We start from the raw sequence: 27,905 nt of genomic DNA on the forward strand, positions 1-27,905 counted from the left end.
TATATTCTTCAAAAAGGTCACGAGATTATCATCGACTTTATATATTTTCAATATATCTATAAGCCATTCATGCGGCACTGAATCAAAAGCCTTCTTGTAGTCAATGAAGGCAGTAAAAAGGTTTCTTTTTTTGGTGTATGCCTGGTTAGAAATAACTGAGTCGATAATAAGTTGTTCTTTGCAGCCCATGGAGCCCTTAGCGCATCCTTTCTGTTGAGGCTCTATGATATTGTTCAGAGCACAATGTTGGTAGATACGCCGGGCCACACAGGATGTGACCAATTTGTACAAAGTTGGAAGACAAGTAATTGGGCGGTACTTTGCTGGATCTTGGGTATTACTTTGATCCTTCGGTATTAGATAAGTGGTTCCCTGAGTAAGAAATGATGGTATTTCCTGTGAATTAGAAATAATATTATTAATAAATACTGTTAAAAGCTCATGAACACTCCAAAACTTCTTTAGCCAGAAGTTTTGAACTCCGTCTGGTCCAGGAGATTTCCAGTTATGAAGCTCTTTGATAATGTTCGAGACTTCTTCAGTGGTGAAAGGTTCATAAGGAATATTACTGTAGTGTTGACAGTTGTTCGTCGTTTGTTCAATCCATCCAGCATTGTTATTATGAGTAGCTGGCGTCGAAAGTTGGTTTCCCCAAAACTCATGAATTTCTTCTTGGCTTGGGTAGGATTTATTATTTGCATTTTCTACAGTGGAATTAAGTTTCCTATAAAAAGCCTTCTCTGCTTGCTCAAAAAGTATGTTGTCGCATTTGCGGTGGTTACTAACCTTGTACCTCCTCAGGCGGCCTGAGTAAACAGATAGTTTTTGTTTTAATGTGTCCAGGCATTGTTGAGGTGTGTTGTTTTCTGGATCATGTCGTGAGTGTCTTATAGTGTTAAACAATATTTCTTCAGCTCTTTTGATGATTTTTCTACTTCTTACTCCTCTTATGTATTCTGTTATTTGTCCAATGTCCCTACGCAGTAATTCAATCTTCCCCAGCAGTCGTTTTCCCCAGGGTGCTATTCTGTTACCAGTCCTTCCGATGTTGGTACCCCGTCGTGTTCTGATCTTAATGCCCATAACATTAGCAATTGCTGTTGCTGCACAGTAAATCAGCATATGCAAATATTCTAATGTGTGGGCTTCTGTGATATAATTGGGTAGGACTTCAGTATTCACAATTTGTAACAGCGCTCCTAGTTTCTTAGAAGAGTTTATTTTTGGTAGCGGTGGTCTGCTAAGTGGGTTTGTTCCACTAAACTCTTGTACAGCGCGTGCCATCTCGTTTACCAGACTATCGTGCAACTCGTTATTGCCCTGCTGTGTATTATTAGGTTGAGTTTCTTGTACGAGAAGCTCAGGAATCTGCTCGTTGGGGACTTCATTAGGGACTTGGTCTGCAACTTGCTGTTGGTTATGGATCTCCTGTTCAATTTCGCTTCTGATAATGTCGCGTCTAGTCTCTGGGATAAGATTGTTTCTTAAAATTACCCGGTATTGGTCTGCTACTCTTTGTTCAGATACTTGAATTTCTGGGTATTCCCTGCAAAATTCGGCATACAGTTGTTGTCGATAGCCGATCGTTTCTTGACCGAGGTTTGTCACCTTATAATAAAAGCGCAAAATATTTTCGTTTATGGACACAGTCCATTTCATGCGCTGCCTCGGTCGTCCCGCTTGAGTGAGCGCCGGCTGATGTTCCAGCGCAGCACCTTCAGCGGGTGGAGCTCTTGTTGTTGTTTGGCTCATTTGTGGTTCTTCTTGTTGTTGGGCTGTAGCTGATTGTATGACAGGGGCCCGCCTCCTCAACACCCTGCCACCGACGTCCCGCATGCTGTCACGTCCAGCGCCGGCTCCAGACGTGCCCTGGCGATCCCCAGGCAGCGACCCTAAACATAAATCATTAATCTCCATTTTCATGGGTGTGCATTTTATACCTACTGCCAGGTGTCAGTTTTTGTTCCACGGCAGGTATCCCTGCTACCCTCTGGGTATCGGTTCTAAGAATACCCAGAGAGCATCCCCCATTCGCAGGGGGCCGCGCCTGATAGAAGAACTGACAAAAACTCCCACAGGTTATTATTATTATTAATATTATTATTATTGTTATTGTGGGCCTGAGCTTTGATGCAGATGTACATTCGTACCACTGGATCTTCCTTAAATGGTGGGTTGTCACCAGGGTATGTCATCGGGGGGTTCATGGCACATAGGGCTGTCGTCTCCGAGGAGCGCTGTAGTGGTTTAACCGTGGGCTATGGGCTACAGCGTTCATACCAACCAATGGTATCAATTGACCCTTTGGTAGGGTCCATGTACAGTACCAAAGCCTACAGATATCCGATTAATTTAAACAAATTCTGCCTTCATTTTTAGTATAATGAATACTAAAATTCATTGGGTAATATGCATTTATATTCCTCTGAGCGTTCCCCTCAAAAACTGTATATATTGTAATTATTAAATTTTTATTATAAACTTTATGCTACACCATTACTGGTTACTCTATAACAGTACCTTATTTAATTTCAGTTTAATGAATACTGAAATTCATTGAGTAATTTTTTTATTTTTCCAGAGATATTCTCTGTAGTAATTTATTAATGTTAAATTAATAATTTTAGTGTGATAAATACTACAATTCATTGGATAATTTTTTTATTTTCCCCAGATTAACATCTGAAAATTATTTTGGCTTTTTTTTTAAATATAAAAAATTTTAGTTATACTCTAAATTTTTTTATGAATAATGAATAATTACTTATATTCATTAATTTAATTATTTTGTTATAAAATTTTTAAATAACATATAACAAATTTCAGTTTGACGCATACTACAATTCGTTGGGAAGTATTTAATTTCCCTGAGTAATACTCTAAATTATTTATGATCAATATTTTGTCATTATATTCATTAACTCGATTGCTTTATTATAAAGTATTTATTTTTGATTTGTTACTACAGATTACTACTGCATATATTTATTCCTAGGTAGAACATTGTGTTCTTGTTTTTTTTTTGAGAAAAATTTCTCAGTTGTGTTCGAAATTTTTTTGATGGTTGGTAGGAGTGTGTAACGTTATAAATGTCACATCTCTATTAATTTATATTTAAATAACTATTTTCTTTATTAGTTTATTAATTTCTTTAACTTCAGTTTCTGTTTTTACTATTGTTTATTTAAAAAGTAGTTGGCGCCCTCTCTTTCTCCCTCTGTCTTTCTTTTCTTTCTCTTTCTGTCATGTAGAATAAATATTCGCCCTCTCTGTTTCTTTCCGGTAGACTAGACATTTTGTTCCATGTTGACAAAAGCTATTTCTAACATAGCATATCCCACTGCATTTTGTTTTTTGCTATATACATTTAAATATTCGTTTATATATTCTTATTGGTGCAAAGGCCACACCTTACCGTCAATGTTATGTTATCGACAAACGCTAGCTGCTTTAAGTTAAGTACCAACGCCCTTATTTTGTACACATGTGTTCGTCTCGGTCGTTATGCCAAGACTCCAGTTTCTGCCAAACTTGATCTGAGTCACAGTTCTGTTCAGCGTGCTTTGTTACGTAGTTATCAACGTAAGTCTCAAACTTTTTTGCTATCTTTTTGTCTGCTAGCTTATATGACTTGATTACCTCTATAGTAGTGTATTAAGATTTACTTATTTCCTTTGTATTTTTAGTTATTGGTCCTCATCGTACTCCCAAGCTAGTCCCATCTACAACTATATAGTGGTCATTATTTATCTCATCTCCTCGTTTTACACTACGTCTTTAATACATTGCCTTGATGGTCTGTCTACTAAAACATTGTGTCTTTTTTATTTATTTTCCATATGGCCCTAATACATCTGGGGACTTACACCCACTCAATCATTTAGATCCAATAATACAATAGTGTTGCCTTATAAATTGTCTATTATCTATGCTGCCTGACCCCAGAATAAATCTTTGCTAGCTGCCTTTTCGTCATTATTTATTTCACACATAATGATGACATCTCAATAAATGAGTTCAGCTGCCATCTAGCAGCCATTCAGATGAGGTCTGAGGGTCAACAACACCCCCTATCGGGAGTCTAACGGTGCCATGCAGGGTATCTGTTAAATACTTTAACATTACAACATAATTGTAATTAGTTGTAATTACATTGTAAGTCTTTTTAATTACATAAATTTCAAGTGATCGATTCGACCGTTACTTTACGAAAATTCACTTTATATACCAATAAAACACTAAAAACTTTGTTTTCAAAACTTACACAAAATTTATTATACATATTATTTCATCACTACAGCTGTTTCGGCCAAGTGCCTTTATCAAGTGCCCTTTTCTCAAGCGCCTTATTGTTGTGTATATAAATTTTATAAAGGATTTTTTAATTAAACTTTTGTCATTCATGGTATACAGGCAACTACGGGAATTTCTTTTTCCTTATGAAAGTTACACAAGTAAATACACAAACAATAAAAATTTTCACTTTGTTAAGACCAGAGACCCTGCATTAAGTAAAACGACAACACTGTATAAAAGAATATAATATGTACAAATATTACATTACATATAAAAACATTTATAAAATTATACTACCTACAATATTTTTACAGTAAATATTACCTTGCATATAAAACATATAAAATACAAACTTAGTTATACAAACTTACATATAAAAACTTAGTTACTAGTGAGATTTGAGTTTAAAACTAATGAGAAATTTCTGTCTTAGTTTTATGTTTTATTAACACATTTTGGTTGCAATAAGTGTCTACTTTTATAACGGACCCGGCATTTAATATTGCTAATAAAAATAAAGCTGCAAGTTGATAATAAAGTCCTACTGCTTCAGCAGTCATAAAATTAATAACCGATCCAATACCCACAAAAAATTGTAAAATGGAAAAAGCTTCGGCAGCACTTTCGGAATACACAGTTCCCAATAAGCTAAATATAACATTTACATTTATACAGTCACCAAGACCCAAAAGAAACGAACAAAACATGGCAAGAAACGTATTACTTTCTATAATTGCTGCATCGTTAGTATCAGCATTTGGGGAATTATCTGGAAGATTAATAAAAATTAATATAAAACTTAAACCGTGCAAAGAACAACCAGTTACTATTAAGACTTTTCTACCCAAGGAAACTATTTTTTCGTCAAAAATCGTTATTATGATGCCTGCAAATATTTCTCCAATACCTGTAAATATTCCAGATAGGCCTACCAATTGCTTAGAATTGGGAAGTTTTTGTGTAAAACCTATTGCAGAGGAATAAATTCCATTAAAAAATCCGGCGCTTACTCCTCCATATAAAAAACTTACACTTAATAGTAACATATTTCTAGTAATAAACAATTTTACTGCTTTTATAAATGATTCTATTGCTCCAACTTTACTCAATGTTTCTTCACTTTTTTCTTCGTTTTTATTTACTGGTAATAAAACGAATACGAATGACCCCACTGTACATACTCCTGCGAAGATTGTCAAAACTAATATACGTGTGCTCTTATTTATTTCAGCTTTACCACCAAACCCACACATAACAATTATATTGCCAATTATCATATTAAAGCTTGAAATTATTGTAAATATGGCAGTATTTCTATTCATCGTTTTATCTGAGGAATTTAAAGCTAAATAGTCACCTTGCGCTGCTCCTAATAAAGCTGACCCGATGCCTGCTAAACCACAGAACAGGTATAAGATCCAAACTTCTTCTAACAAAAATTGTAGTATAAACAAAACATTAAAAAGAGCGCCTAAGCACATAGACACTTTCACTCCAAAAACATTAATGATTGATGGCACTGCCCACGTGGATACAGCATAAAATGCACTGTTTACAGCTTGGCTGTAATACCCATTTTCTTTATAAGATGGTTTTTCTTTCTTTATACTATCAATGACAATTTTTTGGATATTGCTCATTGTTTGAATTCCTATAAATAGCAGTAAAAAGGCTATACTTAGCAATATTACGTTTGTTAAACTTTTACTCATTTTGTACACTTTAAACATTATTACTTGGAGTTAATGATAATTGAAACATAATGAATAAAAGTTTTTAATAGTAACGAATTTATAGCTTGTCATGCTACTTCAATTTTTTATTTTTAATTTAAAGTGATTTTCACAAGTATTTTAGTGCAGTAGAAGTCGAATAATTTTGATCTTAGTAAAACTATTGTAGAATATTACTATATACCAAATGTGTAAAAAATATATAAGACAAATAATATTTCTAAGCAAAAAAAAATTAAATTAATAAATGAGCTCTGTTTGTCTAATGTTTTACTAACGATTTCAAAATAACGAAATGACGCCATTTTAAAGTGTTAACTTTTATGGAAAATGATTTAACAAGTCAATTAATTTTTTTTTCTGCAATATGGGATGTTCACGAATTGAATTATTATTTGTGACAATGATTAAACTTGATAAGAATAAAGTTAGATTATTTGAAATTTAAATATGTAGTACTTAATTTTAGGACTTACGAGGTTTTGATAGCATATTTTCATCCCTCTTAGGCCTTTTCTACACACAAAATAAAATACTTATATAAAATAAAATAAACATAAGTATTTTCCATATTTTAAAAACAAAAAAGAATAAGTGCTTCAACGAGTCATAAAAACCATGATAGTCTGGGTGAATAACGGTCTTAAGAGACTGCAGGTGATTAAATTTGTCTTCTGTAATGGGCAAATGATCATTATACATTTTTTTGCAATTCTGCATTATTAGTATTTTTTCAAACTGGTAAAAACTTTTACTTATTGCCAAAGTTCAGTTTGAATTGGACAGGCAAATCTGTAGGATACCTTAGGCCCCTCAGATTATTTACGCATGCATCTCCAACTTTTTTTCCTGGACGAATGGATGAATAATACTTAATTTCAGAATAGTCATTAAAACATTGGTGATCAACGTATTTAACTTTGTATGGATTTTTGAAATTTTTACGGGCCTTTTTAATTATTTCCACATAATTGGATGGTAAGTAAATGCATTTCTTTTTTTCATTGGTGGAATGCACACTATCGCTCTCCATTTGCGAGTGACCCTTAACTAAATATTTTTGTACAAAACAATCATAAAAGATGTAAAGAAGTTAGCATCCATTTTGCTTTCTACCTCATACCATACATAACAAATTACCCTATCATTTGTTAAATTATAGGTAAAGTTATGGCATGCTAGTTTCTGTTTAAAGTATACCATGCTTGCTGGGACAACAGGGACAAGTTGGACCGCTGTACATCCATCGTAAATACGCACACTTTTCCTTCCAACGCATCTTCTTTTTCTTTCTATTTTTTCGTTCTAGCGCGATATTTTTGGCTAATGTGTGATTTATAATCTTCTTGCTCTACATTGCCCAGTTTATGCAAAAAACATAAGTCACACTGGTCCTTCCCTGGATGATAAATATCAATGTTTGTATTTTTCATTTTGTTTAAGAAAAGATCATATCGGCATGATCGTGGCATTTATTTTGGAATGGTCAATATCATGATTCGCTTTCAAATTTCTTAGTGCTCATTTGACCATTCTTGCAGCCCAGCTTAGTTTAAATTAAGCTAGGTAACAAAACCTCCTATTACAATTTGTTTCACTAAAAAATTTACTGAAATACATTATTTTGGAAATTATTGTACCAACTGACAAGTTTCTGTTTTTCTTTAGTTAATTTATATAATTTGTTTCAGATGATCAACTGAAATAGATTAATTAAATCATAATAACCTTAAATTTTTTGGAATAATATTAGTTATGTTTCTGTTTAACGTAAAACAATGCGTCTACGTAATATTAAAACAAAGTATTAAGATTTTTTTACTTACCATAGCTTCTAGTAAACACTTATAATTCTTATAAATTATTTATTATTATATATTATTGAATTATTATTATGAAATTATTCTTATAATTCTTATAAATTCATATAACTACACAAAACGTTCAATATTCAGATATTTTGCATACACTCGTTGACTTACTAGGTTTGGTGTACAACATGTGAGATACGAGGTTTCTGAATTCGAGTGATGTAGGTGTAATTTTACACGCTTTAAGATAAGAGGTTTTGCAATCGATGAAGCTCGAATTCCTAATGTAGGCAACCCAAAAAAACACAAAACCATCGAAGATTGAAATACGAGGTTTTGACATCTTAGCGACGATATACTGACATAGCTAATTTTTTTACTTAGTGACATCACAGAATGCACCACCCAACAAGAAGCGAAAGCTTTGTCGGTACCTTTGATGTTCGTAGGACAGAAATTTCTGAGAGAGAATGACAGTTGTACTACTTGGTACACTAAGAAAAGAAATGAGGAAGTCATTTAAAACAGTAGTAAAGTTATAGTTACACTGAGAAACAAAGTAATTAATAAAACTAATGTTTTTTAAGTAGATCTGTTTTGTATGAATTGTATTTTTTTTTTAATTTAATACAACTCATATCAATTTTGTACTGATAAGTAAAAGGTCTTAAATCAAAAATATCGATTTAATTTTTTTTAACAAACAAATTAACGTACCAAAATTATTTTAGTACGTTAAAAAACCGATTAAAAGCGATTGAATTTGAGAGTTAATTTCAAAATAGAGATGAAAATCAGTCAATTTCTATTACTTTTTATCGATTTTTTGAGGTATTAAAATATGTACAGGTATATACAAAATATGTATAACAGTATTATTCTTTTTTTACTATTATAATATACTTTTTGTATTATTCTTTTTTTACTATAAAACAACACGCACGAAACAACTCTTCCAAATACGTAAACAAACTTTAGTTGTTATAGGTTGAAAGATAAACTATTTAGAACGTGGCGGATTCTCACATAAATTTGGATTGCGAAAAAGCCCTTCGTTCCGTTTCTTGTTGGGTGGTGTATTCTGTGGTAACATGTTAAAAATATGAAGTCATCGACTTCTTTATGACAATTTATGACAGCATAAATTATCTGAAAGCTATTTTGAGATCATATTTTTGCCAGATATTAATAAATATTTCAAATAATCGTGACATGTAAATCATGACATTTTGAGAAAAAAACTAAATTTCGAGGTATTTCTTTGAATGGGTTCCAATCTTACTTGAGAAATAGGAACCAACTAGTTCGAGCAAATGTTACTGACTCTAGTCACAAAAGCATTGTATGTGGAGTACCACAAGATTCAGTACTGGCTCGTCTACTTTTCCTTATCACATCACTAACAACTATAAATGACATCACTAACTTAAAAATCGATGGAAAAATTTTTCTTTTTGTTGATGATACTAGTATTACCTGGAAAAACTCTAATATTGCAACGCTTCATGCAATTATAACTTCTGATCTACTTAAAATAAAAAGCTGGTGCGACTCTAATTTACTCTCTTTTATCGTGGATAAGACAGTAACATTATCCTGTAAAGGAGCTCTTTAACCCTTGCTTCTTAATAATAGCCAGATCAGTATAATTGATTCTGTAAAATTTCTTGGTATTTTTATAGACAGCAACCTTAAATGGTCTCTTCATATCCATTTGTTAAGTAAGAAACTAGTCTCAGCCTGCTATGCAATAAGATCTGTTTCGAAGAAAATGAATTTAGCATCTTCCAAAATAACATATTTTCTGTGTTTGAGTCTCATCTTCGATATGGCCTTCCTTTTGGGATTCTGATACAGTTGCCCAATCTGATATTATTTTTAAATTACAAAAAGAGCAATACGGGATCTTTTTGGCCTCAGTACAATAACACATTGCAAAAGCTACTTCAAAATTCACGGAATTTTAACTCTTCCCTCTCTATATATTCTAGAAACTGTTTGCTTAATTCCTAAACACCTACATGTTTTTCCAGCAAGACCTAGTCATGACTACTCCACTAAAAGTTCAAGCTTTGATATGTATTTACCGATCCCAATCACTGAGTTAGTAAAAAAATCTATATTATATTCGGCAAAAAAATTATACAACCATCTCCCTTTACAACTTAAGTCTACAACTTCTTTCCTTAAGTTCCGTAAATTGACAAAAGCCTATCTATCTGAAAAACCTTATTATTCACTGGAAGAGTTTCTCAACGAATAATTAAGAAAGTACAGTTCGTTTAGGTACAAGTAACAAAATATTTTTATATATATTTGGGTATCACATGCAGCAGTTTAAACTTATTTGTAAACTAGTTCGTAAGGTTTTATTATGCAATTTGCAATATAGTGAAATTTTGCAATGGATTGTATATTTTATGTTTTATTCTGTGATATTGACGATTTATGTAATTTTAGTAAATTTAAATTGTTATTGTTATTATTACCTTTTTTTTAACTTATACAAACTATACAATTTTAAAAATAAAGTACGTCCTACACAAATTACAAAATGTTAAATTATTTTTTTCTATTTATATACCTTATTTTGTTTTGAGTTCTTCCATATAATAATTTATTACTTATTTTCGAATTCTTTTTTTATACTTTTTTCTTTGTTTTGTTCTGAAGCTATTTTCTTGTCGCATTTTAAATTAATTAATATTTAAATGGGAATAAGCCACAATTAAAGGTTAAAATACATTTATTGACGTTTCAATTTCCACTTCGGAAATCGTTCTCAAAATACAAACACTAATGTTTGTATTTTGAGAACGATTTCCGAAGTGGAAATTGAAACGTCAATAAATGTATTTTAACCTTTAATTGTGGCTTATTCCCATTTAAATATTAATTTATTTTTCTTTGTTTTTCTATTATGTGCATCATTCCTCTAACACAATTAATATAAAACATATGTGTCGTTGTCTTCCTTTGCTTCTCGTCCGTACTTTCATTGCACACACACATGTGATCAACCCTGCCCATAAGGAACATGTGTATACCATTATAAAATGGGATCCACATGTCCGAAAATTAAATCGGTCACACTTCGCTATTGAAGCGGTACCTATCTGACCCCCAGGCTTTTCCTCCACCCCTCCTCAACGTGTGACTTAACTGAGGAGGCTTATGATCTGAAAGTAACTTTGGGTGCCCTTGGTAATGGGACACCCTCTGTTTTAATTGACTGTGGTAAGCCACCTAACTGTAGGAGTAGCACACATGTGGGCTTTTCTCCCTATTTACTTTACTCACTCTATAGAAGTTACTTGACATCTTGACATCTTGACATCGGGACTAGTGTCCCTAAAAAGAAAAAGTGTGTGTTTCGAACAGAAAGCCACCAGCCTGAGCTAATGACTCTTTGTACAAAAAACAGTGTGTGTTCGTACACTCAGCCGCCGAATTGGCAAAATAAATTTTTTTTCCTCGCCGGCTGAGCACCCCAGTAGGGTCGGGCCACCGAGCCCATGTATGCCGCACATAACCTCGGTGCTCGGAATTCGCGATAGGATCAGCATACCTGACGGCTGGTATAAAACGCCTGACGGGCCTTTTACACCTACTTTTTAATTGGGTTTTTTATGTTCCTATACGAAACAGCAGATGCTTGTCGGTGTTCTAAAAAAGACATGATTTTGTTTAGACAGTGAGCGATTTTTTTTTTGTTTTTTGTCTTAAAATAATACTACTAATCTAACTTAACTATTGAGTGTGCATTCCCAAGTGTATACTGCTCTCACATACTCCGTGTATATGTTTTTTGGGTTTTGTTTTTTTTATTACACCTAAACTAATACTATGTGTGCGTGTGTTGGGGTATGCATTCCCAGGTGTATATTGCCCTCACACACCCCGGTGTATATTGGTCTTATATACTATCGTTTTAGTCTCGCCAGACTGTGACTGAATTGCTACAACCATCCAAACTCATCCAACCAACCATCTCTTGATTGGTTGTAGCAACTCTGCCTCATTTGTTTTGATGCTCACTGTCTAAAATACGTTTGTTTGATTCCTTTGTAGCTATCTCCTTTCTTCATTTTGTTCTTCTTTCCTATATCCAATTAGTTGTTGTTTCGGCCGTCTGTGCACCGTTCTTGTGCTGATGTCGTAATCTGTCAACTCTCTTAGGATCCTGTTGGGGTGGTTTTTGAGACCGTTGAAAATATCATAGGCTCTTTCGTCCATAGTCCTTAGGATTTTTTTCTGGTCAGAGTCTCTAAATATGTATCTTACCGGTACGTATTTTGGTATATTTATTGCCTCTCTGATCATCCAGTCGTGGGCTATCTGGATTTTCTTCCTGTTACTTTTGCATGTGTGTCCCCATGCAGCAGATGCATTATTGAGGGTAGTATTATGCTGTTAGCTACTCTTATTTTTGTTTTGAGTCGAAGTTTGCTCTTTCTGCCTATTAGTGAGGAGAGTTGACTTCTTAGGTCTTTTGCTTTGTAGCCTGCTTGTTTTACATGTTCTGTGAAAGTAAGCTTTCTATCTAGTTTCACTCCGAGTTATTTAGCCTCGTTTGTCCATTTTACAGTGGTGTTGGCTATGGTGATCTCCCTGTCCGGTCTACTTCTTCGCTGTCTGTAGGTACACTGTACTTTCATTGGTATGGACTAATTTGTTTTTAATATTTCTATATATCCCAATCAATATTATCTTTATTTTATTATCGTTTTGTCTATCGTTTTTTCTTATTTTTAGTAACCTTTTGATTCAGATACATCGTTATAACAGGTATATTTTAGCCTTTCTCGTTTTTTATTCGCATTAGTGTTGGGTGCATTAGGTGAAATAACGGGACTCACGCCGGGTTACTTGAGTAACCTTTTGGTCGTGAATATAAGTCATGGAGTAAAGCTCACGACAATTTGCGTTTGGACGCTTTCTTAACCAATGCATCAGTTATCTCAGTAATCTCACTAATCAAGTGTTGTCGCAATATTATGAATATTTAAGGTTTCAAACTTCTACAGGTGAAAAGTCGTGCTGTATTGTCGTGTTGTTAACGTTGTGAAAATAAACTTTTAAAAGATGTAATTTGTACAGATAATGGCTTAAATGTAGTTCTAATGCAGTACTTGGTAATAAATAAAACAAAACAAGTTATAGGTCTATCAAACTGTCCGAGTTAAACTAGTTCTTTTGCCTGATACGAGCGGTGAGACGCAACAGAGGAAGCCGGTACGACAGGTCGAAGTAAATTATTTTTTTTGTCCCAGGTCATTTCAGACTATGCAGTGTGAGATGCATTTGTTTGTTTGCAGTGAATTTGAGTCCAGTTCCAACCCCAGAACTTTTAAAGGAAATATCAACATTGAGTGAAAATCAGGTACCCTTCTTTAATAAATTTTTTAAAGTAAAAATAGACGTTTTCCATCAATAGTTCCTTTCATGACAAGTTAAGAAATTGTAACAAGTAAAATTATAAATTTATAAATAAAAATTATAAATAAAAAATTATACCTAATCATAAATTTAAAATTTGTTTTATTTTGTTTTTAAAAAGGTTAACCTTTATGCATAGTTCCATTTAAAAAGATATTTTTCATTTGTAATAATTTATTTTTGCTACAATATATCGCCCATTGACAATTGTAAGTTCTTCTAGTATCTCCAACTTCTAGAGTTTGTAAACCTTTAGCAACATTGTAAGTTGTTTTTGTTATTTTGTATTTTATTATTATTATTTATATTTGTAAATTTTTGTCGTGAGATAACAATAAATACTTAATTTTTTTCCTAAACCAAGTTATTATTTCCTTTTAAAGAGTTTCTAACCCAATATTGTATTTTTTAGGAAAGAGAAGCCTTTCTTTCATCCAGCAGGAAGATTCTTGTAAGCGGCGTCCTTACTTCAACTAGCTAAAGAACCTTCTTGTGTTGTGTTTGTCCAGGAGGTCCATGTAAGTACCCCTTTTGTTTGATATTTGTAGTTATCTCATTCGTCCCCTTGTCATTCACCTATCTACGACCCAGCTCTCAAAAAAAAAACCCTGAGAAGCAGTTCGCAAACTTTCCGGTTTGTTTTGCTTACCCTATCTTCACCCCAGTGATTTCTGTCCTCAATTTTCAACCCCCTATATTCATCCCAATGTGGTAGGCAAAATAATCGTTACCACCTCAATAGAGATTTAACCAATAGAATACAATCACATAGAAATCCAATACGACACCACGTCAAAAGGGCCTTAGTTACATATCTTCGCTCCTATTAGTCCAATCGTGACGTAATTCAAACTATAGGATTTATCCAATAGAATACATTAAGATAGAAAACTTAAGTACAGCAACTTGTCAAAAGGGCCTTAGTTACGTATCTTCGCTCCTATTAGTCCAAACGTGACGTACGGCACTTCAAATGATAGGATTTAACCAATAGAATACAATAACCTAGAAATCAAATACAGAAACACGTCAAAAGGACCTTAGTTACATATCTTCGCTCCTATTGTTTTAATCGTGTCGAACATTCCTTCAAATAGTACGATTTAATCAATAGACTACAATGAGACAGAAAAATCAAATACAGCAACATGAAAAAGGGTCTTAGTCATGTATCTTTGGTCCTATTAGTCCAATCGTTACGTACGGTACCTCAAACGATAAAATTTAACCCATAGAATACAATGAAATGGAAAATTAAATACAGACGAATGTCAAAAGATGAATAGCTGATGACAATTATGTCAATTAAGTAAAGAGAGCAAATTTGTATTTGTTCTTTTTAATTTTTTATTTTATAAAAAAAAATAGTTCTAATTAAAGTTGTAGACCATAAAATGTTCTTTATTTTTACAGTTTCTACATTAAAATCCATAAAGAATTGACCGAGATAATTTTAAAAAACCTGATTTTTGCAGTAATTTATAAATGTTATTATTAACTTTGTTTTTGAATAATGACTTGTAATATAACTACTCAAAATTGTGGCAGGCTAATGAGTTATTAAAGTGTGCTCAATTGTAAACATATCGTTTAAATAGTTTTTAAGTTATTCAGCAGTCACTCTAGAGGCATTCTGTAAGTTGCAACCGATTTTTTGAGGCTTCATTTTTAAGGTTTATTAAAAAAACCTCAAGATTTTATTAAATTTTTTATCCAAAAACATTTTAAAATAGGTCTTTCGTTTTAGCCCATGAACATATATATATATATATATATATATATATATATATATATATATATATATATATATATATATATATATATATATATATATATATATATATATATATATATATAGTAAACTCTTAAATATTGGGGAAATCTGCAAGAAAGATTTCTTGCAGATTTCCCCAATATTTAAGAGTTTACTATTTAACTAATCTGCAAAGATTAAATTTCTTTTCTTTTCTCTCTCTATATATATATATATATATATATAAATATATATATATATATATATATATATATATATATATATATATATATATATACACTGTGTCAGCCAAATGGAATAAATTAGCTAATAAATAAATGAGGGAGTATTCGAAAAAACGGTCGAACACGTCGGTTAGTATTTATAGTTACGCACTTTTTTCCATAAAAACTTTTTTTACGGGGTGTATCAGATAACGGTGACAAATACCAACTTGTTTCTTTTAAATAGAACATCCTATATATTGATTAATTTTTAGATTCCTCAGATCATTTTAGACATTTTTTGAATACAATGTCCTATACCTATCTGTGACTGTTTCGGAAATATTAAGTAAAATACAAAATTTCACGTTTAGGCAAGAAAATTATTTATTTGTCGAAAGTCGCTACCACTGTCTTAATACTTGTTGCCCATTTAGGTCTTGGTAATAATAAAGTAAGCAAAAACTATTTAAGCATTCCTTTTTATTGATATGTTGAAAAAACAAAAAATTGTTTTCTTTGGTTTAAAAAGCCAATGTGTTATTGTTCCATGGCAGAAGTAGTTGTCAGTGCTATAGTCGTTTGAATTTTATTAACCGCAAGCCAGAAAAATGGTTCATTTAACAGAAATGCACAAAATTACAATTATACAGATGATTTCTATGGGGATAAGACACGGATGCAAATGGAAGTATAGTACATCCACTAATAATTTTCCAACATAAACATGTCTCATTCTGGTATTAAAGAGACCGCCTTTCAAATCAAGGTTGTCAGACATATTTCCTAAAATTCCTAAGGTTGTATTTAAAAAATATTCTCTATTCTCTATTCGTTATTATTCAATTGCTAGTCAACGAACGACACTCTTAAAAAATGATATGAACATATTCCCAAAAAATATATCTATAAATTAATTAACTAGGTACTAATATTTCCATGGACTCTTCACTAATGAATTAAAGCAACCGTGAACGTTTATATATTACTTATGCTCTAAGTAATTTTCGAATATCGGCAACATTGTAGTCTGAAGAGAATTTGGACCTTCGATCTATCTTGACGTTGCCATGTTGGTGAATTTAGCGGTAATACTCTTATAGATATAATGATCGACTTTTAAGAAATCAAACATCTTTTAAGAATCCAAGTTCTCAAAAACGGTTACAAGAATTGTATTATTTTTTTCCAAATTTCATTGATTTTATACCTTACCTGGAAACATGAAAAATTGCAGATATATTAATATGTTATATTAAAGTTACATTCAGTAATTTTAAACTCATGCATTATGACAACAGCGCAGCGCAAAGCGATAAATCGTAATGAACACCTGTGTGTCTGGCTATGTGACACCCTAAAATATTCCTTTTTGCAACCAGATATCACAGGCGGAGGTTTATAAGGTAAGTAATATTATATTTTTCTAGAATGGCATTTTGGAGACCGTTTGAAACGAATGATCAAGATGCATCAACTTTTGTGTTATCAATAAATAATGACGGAGTCGTGTTCTAGTTCACCTACGAATCGGACGTGCCTATCGACAAAGCGGAACGAAATTAAACTGTTTTCGTTTAAAAATTGTGTTTTTATAAATCTGCAGATTAGGTGTAAAAATAAAATTAGATTGTGAGTTTTAAGAACAATTAAATGGACCAGTTAGTCGGGGGGAAACCCCCAGACGACCCAGTGCCCCCAGATATACGTCAAAAAAATACAAATGATATACAAACAACAACAGCAATGACCATCGATAACGATAACACATCGAAAGAAAGACAGGAGTTTTTGTATGTAAGTACTGATTTAGGCCCGTATCATATTTATGTTGAGAATAATTCGGTCGAATTTAAAGGTAAATTAAATGCACTTAAAATCGGAGATATTATTCTTTCTAACTTTCCGGAGATAGACAATAAAATTATAAGTATCGATTCTATAGGTCGGAATAGGGTTAGGATCAAGTTAAAGGATTATAAATCAGCAAATTTTCTAATAAATAATAAAAACGAAAATATTTTTGTTAAAAATAACTTTGTATTGTATATCCCAAAATTCATTCTTCATAGACAAGGTATTATTAGAGATATAGAAAAAGATTTTTCAGAGGCGTACATAAAAGATAAAATAAGACAATTTGATCAACATTGCACTTTTGAAGTATCTAATGTCAAAAGAATAAAACGTAAAGTAGAAAAAATTACGGATGAAGGTAAAATAGTAGAATATGTACCCACAAAGTCTTGCATTGTTATTTTCAAATCACAAATCTTACCAAAATATATTTCTATTAATAAAGTTATCAAGGAAGTAGAGCCGTATAACCAGAAAGTATTATTATGTTATAACTGCCTCCGTTTTGGTCATCTGGGAGGTCAGTGTCGAAGTAAACCAAGATGCAGCAAATATCAGGAGTCCCATACCACACAAGATTGTAAAAATTCAGATTACATACCACGGTGCTTTAACTGTCAAGGAAATCATCTTACTACTAATTTGTCTGCTTGTCCAGAATTTAAAAGACAAAAAATTGTAAAGGAAACCATGAGCTCTTGCAATATTAATTTCTTTGATGCAAATAAACAGGTCCCAAAAAATACGTACGCAAACATAGTCGCTCATAATACTTCTGCCATGGAAAGTGGTCAAATATCCTCGACAAATTATTCTTAACGGCCTCAATCTGGACCTACCCCTTCTAGTACAATACAGTATCATTCCTCTCAACCTCAGTACTCACAGTCCCACAATTTACAACCCAAATCCTATAATAACAATTTTACTAATTATATGTTTTCTTCTCCTACAACTTCAAACCCAAACAAAAGGCACAGACCAACCAGCCCTGATCCCATTGAAATTTCAAGAAAAGAAATACTTACACAACCAAAAACCTCTTTTGTCTCGGGGGGAATTTTTAATAGTCAACATTATTTAAAAAACTCAGCCGGAGTAAAATTACAATCAGAGGAATTAAATGCAACAATAAGTTTAGTTTTAGAAGTAGTTCTCAATATTATAAGTAATATAAAACAAACAAACAATTTCGATGTATCAAAATCTGAAATTGTGGAATTAATTAGTAAACATGTAAACCATACCTTGTCTTCAAATTCGCAGACACAAACGCGAACATAAATTTGCTGCAATGGAACTGTCGTTCAGCAGTAGCTAATAAAGTAAATCTAGAATATCTGCTATATCAACATAATATTTCCATAGCATTGCTTTCAGAAACGTGGTTTAAATCAAAATACTATTATAATTTTAAAGGTTACAATTGCTTTAGATCAGATCGGGCAGACGGATATGGTGGAACTGCCATTTTATTAAAATCAAACTTAAGATGCGAAGAAATAAATCTTAAAAATAGATATCCTTTCACTCACAAATGTATTTCAGTTAAAATTCTCCGAGGTAAAAATCCCATCAATATTGTGTCAGTTTACATTGAACCAAAGACCAAGATATCTGAAAGTCAATGGTTGGAATTCTTTAAAGACATACCTAAACCGTTTATTATTGGTGGGGATTTTAATTCCCACAGTATCGCATGGGGCTACGAAATTGAAGACAGCTATGGTAAAAAACTTTTAGAATGTATTGATCATTGTAATTTGATATGCTTGAATGATGGATCGCCCACATTAGCAACTAGTAAGAGTCCATCCGCTATTGACTTAACCTTTTGTACACAAGATATTTCAAAATTTTTTACTTGGAGAGTCCTACAGGACCCTCATGGATCCAATCATCTTCCGATTATCATTAACATGGAAACAGATCATATAACTTCATTTACAGCTCAAAACTATCACAAGATCTGGAATATTAACAAGGCCGATTGGAAATTATACACATCTGTACTAGAAGCTGTAAATTCTCCTGGAAACTATCAAACTCTAATAGCAAACATTAATAAAGCAGCCAATTTAGCAATACCAAAGTTTCCATCTAACGGAACACATAAGAGACGAATTTCGAACCAATGGTGGTGTGAAAGTTGCAAAACCGCCGCTGATAACCGAAAAATTGCATATGGAAAATATAAACAAGATCCTACAAGAAATAATTTAGTTGAATTTAAGAGACTTGACGCTGTCGCAAAAAAACTTTTCAAACAAAAGAAAAAACAGAATTGGGTAGAATACTGCGAAAGCCTAAATTCAAAAACACAAATCAGTGAAGTGTGGAAGAAAGTAAACACTTTTAAAAACCGCAAACAGTCCAACAAGATTCCACTAGATCCAGAATCCAGCTGGCTAGATGAATTTCATAAGAAAATATCTCCACAGTGGGTACCTTCACAACATTTTCCAGAATACAGCGAAACAGTGTCAAGAGATAGGTTTGGCTTAGAAGAACCATTTAAAATGTGGGAGTTAGAGCGAGTACTTAGTCAACAAAATAGCAGTGCTCCAGGTAAAGACAATATTTCATATTCCATGATATACCATATTCCTCACCACTATAAAATATCATTATTAAATATTTTTAATGACATTTGGAATGATACGTCACAAATTCCAGACAGCTGGAAGGAATATATTCTAATACCTATTAAAAAACCTGGTAAGCCAGAAAATTGCAGTAGATCATATAGACCAATATCCTTAGCCTCTTGCTTCCTAAAGACGTTAGAAAGGTTAATAAAAAATAGAATTGAACATTGGTTAGAGCAAGAACATATTCTCCCAAAATCTCAGTATGGATTTCGAAAATCAAAATCAACCCAAGATGCCATAACTGCCTTAGTCTCATCCATACTAATAAACTTTACAGATAATATGTATACTATGGCTGCTTTTCTTGATGTCTCCTCTGCATTCGATACCGTTAACTTGGACATTATGCATAAAAAGCTATTAGACATCGGCTTCCCCATCACCATAGCTAGTTTTCTGAGGACATTGTACACTAATAGATCAACTTTTTTAAAAATCAACCATTCCATCTCTCCACCACGTCTTACGAATATAGGTCTTCCACAGGGTAGCATATTAAGCCCAATACTATTTATTTTATATAATATGGATATAGAAAATTGTATTAATAGCCCAACAAAAATTATTCAATATGCTGATGATGTAGTAGTTTACACAGCCCACAAATCATTGGATATATGTAAAAATAATTTTGATCTCTCAATTAAAGCTGTTCTTAATCACTATGAAAATATTGGTTTAGATATATCAGAATCTAAAACTGAAATTTGTATTTTCTCTAGAAAACATCAAATTCCACAAGGGCATCTGGAAGTAGGTCAAATTCAGTTCCCTATTAAAAATTGTATAAAATATCTCGGTACTTATTTAGACAGAAAACTCCTATGGAAGGATCAAATTCATCATGTCATAAAAAAGTCTGAAAATGCAATGAACATTCTAAGAGCCTTTTGTAGAACTAACTGGGGCGCTGATCCAAATGTAGCACTTTTATTTTACCGTACTATGATTCGTCCCATTTTCGATTACAGTTGTCATTTATATGGAACTGCCGCAAACACACATTTAAATAAATTAGAAATACAAAAAAATAAATGCCTTCGGCTTTGTCTTGGATATTTGAATTCTACACCTGTTAATATAATGGAAGTTGAGGCGATAGAACCACCTCTGAAATTTCGACGGGAGTTTTTAAGTGATAAATTCATTACTAGAGCCATAGGGAAAATACTAACTATCTACAGGATATTCATATTTTATCAATTTTAGATCTAACTCATAAATATTGGACAAAGAAAAAATGTTCTCTTCTGGTAAATAGTTACCTGAGGATATCTCAATACCGACATACTTTCTATACGTATGAAAATCAAGTTTCACCTATGTATTCCCATATATTAGAAGAGCTTTTTTCAAAACATATTAATACCTTTTTTATGGACAGTAATTTAGATCCAGTCGCTTTTCAATCATTTACACGGCATAAATGGCCAAACTATCAGTTTTACTTTACAGACGGATCTAAAGTACAAAACAAAGTAGGATGTGCATTAATTAATGTTCAAAGTGGATTTAAAAAATTATTGAAATTGCCAGCTGAATCATCGATATACACTGCTGAAATGACAGCGATTCTTCTTGCATTAAGGCATATACATAGTAACGAACCCTACAGCTGCATAATATTTACATATACTAAGAGTGTCGTCGACAGACTAACAAACGTACATAGGTCCAAACAACTAAATCATATAGAACTAGAAATTATGACTATTTACAATAAAATTACAAATTTAGGGAAAAGCATTATTATATCATGGATAAAGGGACACGCGGGCATTAAGGGCAATGAAATAGCAGATAGCCTAGCCAAATCTGCCCTAGACATAGGCGAAGAAGCTCCCTTGAACTTACTCCCCTTTTCAGACATTGATATAATTAGTAAACAGCATCAAAAAGAAAAATGGCAAACATATTATCGAAACACGAGAACTGGAAATAATTACAAACAAATGCAGCCTGAAATACCCATAAAAAGATGGTTTCATACTCTATCAAATCGCCATTTCATAAGGGTTATAAACAGATTAAGATCTAATCATGCTCTTACCCCCCTTCATATGTACAAGTTGGGTCTCGCGGAGTCACCTAATTGCAAGTGTGGAAAAGAAGGTAACTTATTACATATTTTTCTTGAATGTTCCCACGAATCAGTAAACATAAACAAATTTTATGATAATCTTATTATATTAAAAATTCCACTTCCCGTCTACCTGAACAATTTGATTTTCTCTAGAGATATCAATATATTAAAAATGATTTACGAACATATCAAAAACTGTAAATATAAATTGTAGCTTAAAACTAACTTATATTTAAGTAAATATTGTATTATAGCAAAAAAAAAAAAAAAAAAAAAAAATTAAAAAAAAAAAAAAAAATTAAATATAAAAAAAAAATTAAAAAAAAAAGAATTATTACTAATTACTAATTACTAATTACTAATTACTAATTATTAATTGTTAATTGCTAATTATTACTAATTGCACGTTAGATTGTACGGATGATTATATGTTTATTCCTCTAATTGTAAAAAATTCCTCTGATTGTAAAAATTGTTTGTCTTTAAATTTGTCTGGCTAATTGGCTCGGCCAAGGCCATCAAACTGAATTAAAAAAAAAAAAAAATAAATAATGACAATTATTTTAATGACCGCCCGGAATTAAAAAATAAAGATTTGCACGTACAATCCCAAAGAATAGTTTTAAATATGTATGAGTGTTTGAAAAAAGAAAATATTGGGATGGCTGATAATGCAATTGTTTCGAGAATTCATATATTAACAAAAATCGGGTATAAGACGATATATACAATTATTAAATTAGGCACAGTTACAGATCATTCCTTAAAACGAAAGCGACCAAATAAAAAATTGGGTAGGATTGAGCCTGCTGCAAAAGACGTTATTCAGCGAACAGTTTACAATTTTTACAAAGAAAATAGAGTGCCTACTTTAGTACTGATTCGTGAAAAATTAAGAGATTTCCCTGAATATAATTATATATTCCGCCGAATTCAGTGATTGTTATGGATAATGCGTCGGATCATTCCCGCATATTAAATAAAATACCTAATAATAACACGAAAAAGGACGAAATTTTAAAATTTATGCAATTTAAAAACATCACTGTTCCTAAAAAGATTCCAGTAAAGAAAGAATTAATTAGAATGATCAAAAGTCGGAATTTTAAAAACGAATACGTTATTGACACCATTTGCAGCAGGCACGGCCATACTCTTTTGCGATTACCCTCATACTATTGCATTTTTAATCCAATTGAAATGGTTTGGGGTACCGTAAAAAAACGATTGCGAAAATATAATCAGTCACCAACATTAAGCGCAATGGCCATTGCGAATATTCGAGAAATAATTAGTGGCATTAATAGCGATGTGTGGAAAAATTGCGAAGCTCATGTTGTAAAAATAGAAAACGAATATCCTGTTTTACCGGCAATAGCACCAATAGTTATCCAACCTGGGAACGATTCGACTTCAGAAGACTCTGACGATTCTTTTCAGTCCTTCTAATTAATTTCTTTACAGCTATCGCGATGCATCTTGAACACTAGTATTCATTATTATACAGTGTGTCGCATTTAAGATGAAGACACCTCTATATATCAGCTACTAAAATACATACAGATTTGACATTTTGCACAGTCATACATGTTGATAGTGCACATTTTTTTAAGATAGTCATCTGAAATTTAAATTTTAAACGCGGCTTACTGCGAATCCACAAACAGGGTAAATTTTCGATATTTTGCTTCGCGTTAGAGAAATCGGAAAAACTTATTTGGAAAAGTTGTTCCACTTATTGTAACCGCACATACCAAATTTCATGACAAAATTCGCAATTTTAGTTTTTCAGTATTATTTGTAATCTTATTTCCAAAATGAAGAGCTTATTTCCAAAGTGTCTTAAATCCATATAATGAAATCCATGAAATTACAGATTTTCATACAAATTTAACATACAAATTATACAATTTTACAATTTTCATATGCACTTTTAAATGGTAAATAAGAAGTTGTTTTGGTACATATAACTTTATTCTAGACTTGAAGAAATCTATAAAGTGAAAAAAAAGAAAATTAAAAAAATCGAAATTTTGGATTTAAGACACTTTGGAAATAAGCTCTTCAATTAATGAAAAAAGTAAAAGTGCGAATTTTGACATTAAACTTTGTTATGTGGGGTTATAATAATATTTGGAACATCTTTTCCAAATAACTTTTTCAGATATCTCTAACTCGAAGCAAAATATTGAAGATTCACCCTGTTTATGCATTAACAGTAGGCCGTGTTTAAAAATTAAATTTCAGTTGACTATCTTAATTGCTGGATAGACAATCTTTTAAAATTGTCTGACAGAATGAGCCATTATTTACAGATAATTGTAAAAAAATATTATGGTTTATGTAAAAACTAAATAATAAGTCCAATATTCTTATAAATCACTAAAATTAACAAGCTTTAATTTGAAAGAATTAATTTGTTATTTATTCGATGTTGTGAGCCCGCTCCCATTTGAAAAAAAAACTGATTCTGTCCTTTGAAGAGTCCTATTCAAAAATGCCCCGTTTAAACAAATCGAAGGTTGAAGGGTGCCGGACATTTTTGCCGGAAACAATTCAAATTCAAAAGATCACCTTTTTCTGCTACGGAAAATATTGCTCCGATTTCTCATCAAAATCAATGTTAATACTTTAGTTTAGATACTCTTGAATCTCAAAAATATTCATTTACATATTTTTCAAGCCTCGAAAATGCATATTAGGTATCGCATTTTTCGGATTTTAAATCGCCTATATCTCCAAAACTATTAACTTTTGAGAAAAATGACATAGATCTTATTTAGAGTCACCCAAAAACCTAAAAAATATTTTTTGGAGCACAAAAGGTGATATTTTGAATTTGTTTAAAAAATTGTTTAAACAATTTCTGCCCAAAAATTGAGAAATTTTCCTGAATATAATTATGTAAAAATTAATAAAAATTATATGATTTTTCTTGAAATATGCGTTTGATAACTGATCCCTTTTCTTAATTTCCACGCCAATGGTCGGCATTGACATCAAAGAATCTCAAAAGCCGACGCTTGGCAAATTGACGATGGAAAAAGTATAGCTCGTTTATTTCAGGAAGCATTTCTTAATTTGCCGTATATTTGTCAAGGGACAATTAGTAAAATAGAGAAGCAATTCCACGAGCTGGGCCATGTTAGGAAGGTAAAAAAAGAAGAAAAAAGCTGCCAATGCAATAAGTGAGGTTACCAAATTGGCTGTTATGCTTGAGTTTGAGGAACACCCACATACATCTGTTCAAAAAGCAGCCCCAGTACTCGATATTAGCTATTCGTCGGTTATTCGAATATTACAAGAAAACAAACTGCATCCCTATAAAATTATACACACTCAGGAGCTCATGGAAGATGATTTTGACAAAAGAACGTATTTTTGTGAACAAATAATGGCAAGGTTAGACAGCAATGTGAACCAATTAGAACATGTTTTGTTTTCTGATGAGTGCACTTTTACTCTTCACGGTCATAATCGGTAAAATTGCCGCTATTGGTCCAGAGAAAATCCTCACTGGATGAGAGAAGGCAATACTCAAGTCCTTGAAAAGGTTAACGTGTGGGCAGGAATTATTGAAGATCAGATCATAGGTGCCTTTTTCATAGATGGCAATTGCTCCAAAATAATGTAGTGCCAACGTTGGCCAACCTGTATCCTGATCCAGGAAACCCACAAGTTTCAGCGAATATGATATGGTTTCAACAAGATGGAGCACCACCTCACTACCAATTTCATGTCTAGCAGTACCTTAACCAAATATTTCCAAATTGGTGGATAGGGAGGCCAGGATCGATGGAATGGCCACCACGATCCCCCGATTTGACGCCATTAGACTTTTTCTTATGGGGATATGTTGAAAGTATTGTATACAAAACTAAACCCACTGACTTAGCTGACTTACGAAGACGAATAACGCTTGCAATTAGATCGATCACATCTGAGATGTTGAGTAACGTTAGAAGAAATTTCTATTCACGGTTAGAGTGTTACCAAGACGTTTGTGGGGAGCATTTTGAACATCTCTACATTAACATTATTGTTTAAATTTGTATTATTTAGAAGTTTTTGAATATGTTGTAGCGACTTTCCGCAAATAGATAATTTTCTTTTCTAAATGTGAATTTTTACATTTTACTTAATATTTCCGAAACAATCAAAGATACGTATAGGACATTGCATTCAAAAAATGTGTAAAATGATCTGAGGAATCTAAAAATTAGATAATATACAAGGTGTTCTATTTAAAATAAGCAAGTTGGTATTGGCCACCGTTATCTGATACACCCCGTATAAAAAGTTTTAATGGAAAAAATGCGCAACTATAAATACTAATCGACGTGTTCGACCGTTTTTTCGAATACGCTCTCATTTATTTATTAGCTAATTTATTCCATTTGGCTGACACACAGTGTATGTTATTGTGTTAGATAAAAATATATATTGCGACTTTTATTGATACCATAAAATTATCTGACTCTTGATGAGTATTTTTTTTTTATTTATATAAAATCTTCAAAGTAGTAACTGTTCATGCCATATTCGGTAATATAATTTAATGTAAATATATGAAATTAAGGCCTATGGAATAATATACCATTGGTCTCTCTTCCCTTTTTTTTTGCATTATTTCTCTTTATTTCATTATAAAGATAAAAAACACAAATTTTTTAAAGAAAATAATCATTTCACTAGCCTAACAGATTGTCAGATAAGCGGCTTACACTTAATATTTTAATTAATTGGTGTGATTTACTGTATCGATAAAATCAGATGAGACCTATTGTGTAAATCAAGTACAAAAAGTTAATTTTTAATACATTAAATGGTAGGTTTATGAAGTGCCGTTCATTTGATTTCAATTAACTGATGCTATCGTCCGATACTATAACACGCGATTGATATTTTTTAATCCTCGTGCAAAAAGACAAAAGAGGGAATCTAATCGTAAAGTGAAAAGGAGACCAAAATTCATAAAAGTGGCCTCTTAATATGGCGGACATATCCGGAAATGCAAAGGCGCCAAATTTAAATTTTACGACACTTCACAATAATCATACAGTGGTGTAGGGGTTCTAATTTATCTAATGGGATAAGTACAAAGTTTGAGAATTTCAATATAATGATTTTTTTAATTAGGAAAATATTTCATGTTTTTTAAAAGTTCATGAAACAGTAGCTATAAAATATTTTTTAGAATATGTCTTAGACGAGAATTATTGTTAATTTTAGCAAAAAATGATCTTTATAAAAAATGCGATTGTAAAACACCTTAAAATCAAATGAAATTTAAATTTTTCAAACTCTGCTTCTTTTTCGTGATATATAAACCTACTGAAGTTAACATCTAATAACAGATCCATAAACAATTTGGAATTAGTGAAAAAATTGTCAAAAACAGAGCAAGAAGTATAAAAGAATGAAGAAAACGTGTACAAAGATTAGCTGGAGCATTATCAAGACAGAAGATGCACCAACCTAGCCAGTCAGCCATATTACATGACTAGTCTAGAAACGCAATAACACACATTGCTCTAATAAGAGGAATGATATTATAGAGAAAAAAAAAATAAGAGATTAAATGTGTTATAAATAAAACAAAGTTTATTGTGCAAATGAATTATTTTAGAATAGAATATAAATATGCTTTATTGTCACTGAAAATTGTACAATTTTATGGACAAAGCTTATAAAAAGTAAAAAAAATAACAATAACAATTAAAATTTACTAAAATTACATAAATCGTCAATATCACAAAATAAAAGATAATAAAATATACAATCCATTGCAAAATTTAACTTAAATGCAAATTGCATAATAAAACCTTACGAACTAGTTTAGAGTTTAAGTTGCTGCATGTGATGCCCAACTATAAATATATATATATATATATATATATATATATATATATATATATATATATATATATATAATATTCTTCCCATATACGTTACTACTCTCCTACTCTATCCCTTATTTCCCTCATTTAACTGAGAAGCTTGCAAAACTTCTAACATTAGCACCAGTGAAAATTGGAGTTAAAAATGTCAGATCAGT

At 31.9% G+C, this 27,905-nt stretch overlaps 1 protein-coding gene across 1 annotated transcript in view; it reads right to left on the reverse strand.

Annotated features, from left to right (window-relative positions):
- Positions 1–27,905, reverse strand: part of LOC140442663 (GTP-binding protein Di-Ras2) — a 1,562,201-nt gene that overhangs the window by 586,631 nt on the left and 947,665 nt on the right. The window lies entirely within an intron of this gene.

This window comes from Diabrotica undecimpunctata, chromosome 6, assembly GCF_040954645.1.
Source record: "Diabrotica undecimpunctata isolate CICGRU chromosome 6, icDiaUnde3, whole genome shotgun sequence".
Taxonomy (NCBI): domain Eukaryota; kingdom Metazoa; phylum Arthropoda; class Insecta; order Coleoptera; family Chrysomelidae; genus Diabrotica; species Diabrotica undecimpunctata.